General features: G+C 39.6%; 1 non-coding gene across 1 annotated transcript; it reads right to left on the bottom strand.

Moving 5' to 3' along the window:
- Positions 1–4,401: 4,401 nt before the first annotated feature.
- On the bottom strand, positions 4,402–4,508 carry LOC112787515 (small nucleolar RNA R71). The gene has a single exon (XR_003194925.1). It is a non-coding gene; the product is annotated as a small nucleolar RNA R71 (small nucleolar RNA).
- Positions 4,509–4,935: the final 427 nt, after the last annotated feature.

Here is a 4,935-nt window from a genome sequence, read left to right as displayed (position 1 = left end):
TAGCGCTCACTAAGAGAGCGCTAGGAAGAAAAAAATGCGCACCAAAGGAGAAAGGAACATAGCGCTCACTTTGATGACTGAGCACTCCCCTGGGACCAAGCATCACTCTGATCCACTTCTTCAGGGCCATACCAAACACCCAAGACCCATTTCATTGAAGCCCCAAAGCAAGCAAAGCCCATTGACATGACACAAAGGCACAAGAAAAAGTTAGATTAGGAATTTCATTTAAATTGTAATTTGTTTTCAATTTCAATTTTATTTTTTTCATTTTGTAAAGCCTATATAAAGGCATTAGTTTCATTCCATTAGGGAGATCGGTTAGGCTGCAATAGTAGTAGGCAGCAGTAGGAGTAGGAGTAGGATAGAATAGAAAGCTCTCTTCATACACTTTAATTCTTCTACACTTTTACATTTCAGTATTATTGAATTCAGTTTATGAAATTTCAATCATCTGCTACAATTTCCTTTTCTGCAATTTTATAATTCTGTTCATGATTCAGCTTGATTTAATTTTCCTGCAATTTAAATTTTCTGTTACTTGTTCTCAAGATCTCTTCGATTGCTTGCTTTATTGCTTTCTTTAAATTCCCTGCACCCAATTCCCTTTACATTTGCTGCACTTTACATTTCTTGCTCTTTAAGTTTCAGTCAATTTACTTCCTGCACTTTATAATTCCTGCAATTTACTTTCTATTGCTTCAATTTTATCCAATTCAACACTGTTAGCTTAACTAGACTGATTACTCACTAAAGTTGCTTGATCCATCAATCCCTATGGGATCGACCTCACTCTTGTGAGTTATTACTACTTGATGCGACCTGATACACTTACCAGTGAGTTTGTGTGAAAATCTAATTTTCACTCATCAAGATTTTGGCGCCGTTACCGGGGATTGATATAAATTGACAATGATTAAGTGGGTGAGATGTCTAGATTAAGCATTCTCTTTGTTTTTCTTCTTTCAATTTTTTGTTCTAAGCTGATAGCAAGGTGTTTGAGTTTTTGCCTCACTAAGAAATTCTCATCTCTGATATAAGTCATTTTAGTTTTCATTGGTATTGTGATGCCAAGGCATTTTGGCCAGTTTCACTGACCTTTTCTGTACTGTTTTTAGGGTAGTTTCATGCATTTCCTTAGAAAATAAGCTAGTTTTGAGTAGATATTCACTTACATCATGATTCAAGCATACATTGTGCACTTTACATGATTTCATGAGGATTTTGCATGAATTTAATGACAAATTGGATGTTGTATTTCCCATGACTTGGACTAGAACTTTGATGCACTCTATTGCTTGATTTCAGGACAAAGAAAGCAAGGAAGAACCACGTTAGCAGCCACGTTAATCTAATTAACGTAACTCCTAACATGGAATGGGAGTAACTTGCAAAGTTAATGAGAAAAGTAATCGCCAATAAAGCTATCGAAGCCATCATTGCCCACGTTAAGAGTCACGTTAACTAAGTTAACGTGAACTCTAACGTGGAGGAAAGGAAATGGAGCCAACGTTAGTGACACTTACCTTTGTCACTAACGTTGGACCAAGCTCATAAGTGGCCACGTTAAGAGCCACGTTAACTTAGTTAACGTGGCCTCTAACTTTAAGAAGTAAAGGGGAAGCCAACGTTAGTGACATTCAACTTTGTCATTAACGTTGGCCAAGTCACAATAAGCCACGTTATGGAAGCTAACGTGAAGAAAGTAGGTGATCGACAACGTTAGTGACACCAAACATTGTCACTAACGTTGGGATTAACCCACACAAGCCCCAATAAGCCACATTAACTCCCACGTTAACCTAGTTAACGTGGAAGCTAACGTGAAGAAGGAAGGTGATCGCCAACGTTAGTGACTCCTAACATTGTCACTAACGTTGGAAGGAACCCACACAAGCCACAATGAGCCACGTTAACTCCCACGTTAACTTAGTTAACGTGGAAGCTAACGTGAGGAGGAGAGATGATGAGCCAACGTTAGTGACATTCACCTTTGTCACTAACGTTGGAGATGGCTAGCACAGCCACGTTAAAGGCCACGTTAACCTAGTTAACGTGGACTCTAACGTGGGAGCTAGGGGCACATTGGAATGTTAGTGACAAAGGTAAGTGTCACTAACGTTCTCGAAGGTTGGCAGGCCTACGCTAAGGAGCCACGTTAACTAAGTTAACGTGGACTCTAACGTAGGGAAGGAGGAGACTTTTCAACGTTATTGGGAAAGGTAAGTCCCAATAACATGTGAGAAGGACAAAGAGGCAACGTTAGTAACAACGTTTGTGCCACTAACGTTGGAGTTAACGTGGCTCTTACTTTGGTGAGGAACGTTAGTGAAAAAGGTGATTGTCACGAACGTTCTCGAACGCACATTTCCGCTTAAATGTTAACACCACTAACGTCCTGAGCTAAAGTCTCTGCCCATGTCACACTTTCTCTCTGCAAGTAAAACTAAGCCCAATGAAGAAGATAACTGCTTCAAACTCAAAATCCAAAGGCCCATACCCAAGACTTGAAGAGCCAACTAGAAGATCAGAAGAGTATTATATATAGGAGTAGCTTTGAATTTAAAGGAGAGTTGGAAATTATAGGGAGCCTCTTGGCATAGAATTACTCTCTGTATTTTACTTTCTCTGCACTTCTAGTTTCATCATGTATTCTCCATCTTTGTTTTCATTTTCCAGAGCTATGAACAACTAAACCCTTTTCATTGGGTTAGGGAGCTCTGTTGTAATTTGATGGATCAATACTAGTTTTCATTATTCTTCTTCTATCTTTTCTCTTGATTTTACTTGAAAGCTTTCGATCTTCATCCAATTGCGTAGTTATCTTGGAAAAGAAGCTATCCAAACTTGGATCTCTTCTGAACCTTGAAAGAGGAATGAAGAGATCATGCTAGAAATGCTTTCTCATGCTGGACCAAATTGGATTTGGATGGATATGTGACTATAATCCTCTCAACACTTGATTTGGGAAATGCATGTGGTATAATCAGTGACCATACTTCATCTCTTCTGATGAGCAATTGACCAAGGAATTGGCTATTGATCAAGATTTGAGAGATTGAATTACAAGGAATTGTAATTCGATCACTTAAGATTGCCAAGGAGATCAATTAGTGCATTGATTGAGGAAGAGATGAAAATGAAATTGATCCGGAGAACGCAACATCTCCTGAGCCCAATGAACTCCCCATTTCTGATCTTACCCATTCTCTTTAATTTCTGTCATTTACTTTTATGAGCAATTACCCCATTCCCATTTAAGATTCTACAATTTACTTTCTGTCATCTACATTCAGCTCTTTATTTCTAACATTTACTTTTTTGTTATTTACTTTCCCGCCATTTAATTTTCTGCAATTCTCAACCCAAATTCTGATTCGCTCAACTAGAACATTCCTCTAATTAAAGTTGCTTGATCAATCAATCCCTGTGGGATTCGACCTCACTCTGTTGTGAGTTTTTACTTGACGATAAATTCGGTACACTTGCCGAAGGAAATTTGTTATGAGACAAGTTTTCCGTGCATCAAGTTTATGGCGCCGTTGCCGGGGATTGATTGTGCATCAACAATGATTAAATTGGAAGATAACTAGATTGAGCATTTTTGTTTTGTTTGATTTAGTTTTTTGTTTGAGTAATTTACTTTTAGTTTTAGTTAATTTCTTCCCTTCCCCCTACTTTTTCGTTTTTAGTTATTTACCATTCATTTCACTAACCCACTAACTGTTTGATATATTGCATCACTCACACTAACAGTCATTCTGACAGAAATACTTTCTGCATCTATTTTCCTTGCTTGTATTTGTTGGTTATATGACAGGGAGAAGAAGCGGGGCTTCAACTTCCTTTGATTCTGAACCTGAGAGAACCTTCTTTAGATTAAGGAGGGAAGCAAGAGGAAAAAGAGTAGTTGGTGCTGAGGAAGAGGAGGAATACTTTGAACTAAACATGGAAGAAAACATGGAAAACCATCATGAAGAAGAGGCTCACAACCATGGCGGAGGAGGTCGAGCAAATCATGCTGGGGAGGATAGAAGAGTTTTAGGCTCTTACATCAATCCAAACCCCGGAAACTGTGGAAGTAGCATTCAGAAGCCAACCATCCATGCCAACAATTTTGAACTAAAACCACAGCTCATCACCCTTGTTCAGAACAACTGTTCGTTCGGAGGAAGTGTCCAAGAAGACCCCAATCAACATCTAACCACCTTCCTGAGAATATGCGACACAGTGAAGTCTAATGGTATTCATCCTGACGCCTATAGACTGCTCTTATTTCCATTCTCACTCAAGGATAAGGCAGCCAAGTGGCTGGAGTCTTTCCCGAAGGAGAGCTTGACAACCTGGGAAGATGTGGTGAACAAATTCTTAGCAAGATTTTACCCTCCTCAACGAATCAATAGGCTGAGAGCTGAGGTCCAAACTTTCAGGCAACAAGATGGTGAGACTCTGTATGAAGCATGGGAGAGGTTTAAAGACCTAACAAGGAGGTGCCCACCAGATATGTTCAACGAATGGGTGCAGCTGCACATTTTCTATGAAGGCCTGTCATATGAATCAAAGAAGGCAGTAGACCATTCATCCGGAGGATCTTTGAACAAGAAGAAGACCATTGAGGAAGCCATAGATGTCATTGAAACAGTAGCAGAGAATGATTATTTCTATGCTTCTGAAAGAGGCAACACTAGAGGAGTAATGGAGCTAAACAATGTAGAGGCTCTGCTGGCCCAAAACAAGTTCATTACCCAGCAGCTGGCTAACCTCACCAAGAAGATAGAGAGGAACCAAGTAGCAGCAATCACTACTTCATCAACAACCCAAGAAGGAGTGAATGAAGAAGCAGAGGGTAGTCAGGAGCAAGCCAACTACATTGGGAATTCACTTAGGCAAAACCATGATCCATACTCTAAGACCTATAACCACTTTGGGTGGGGA

The sequence above is a fragment of the Arachis hypogaea genome, chromosome 20 (assembly GCF_003086295.3).
Source record: "Arachis hypogaea cultivar Tifrunner chromosome 20, arahy.Tifrunner.gnm2.J5K5, whole genome shotgun sequence".
Lineage (NCBI taxonomy): Eukaryota > Viridiplantae > Streptophyta > Magnoliopsida > Fabales > Fabaceae > Arachis > Arachis hypogaea.
This window is presented reverse-complemented; position numbering and strand designations above follow the sequence as displayed.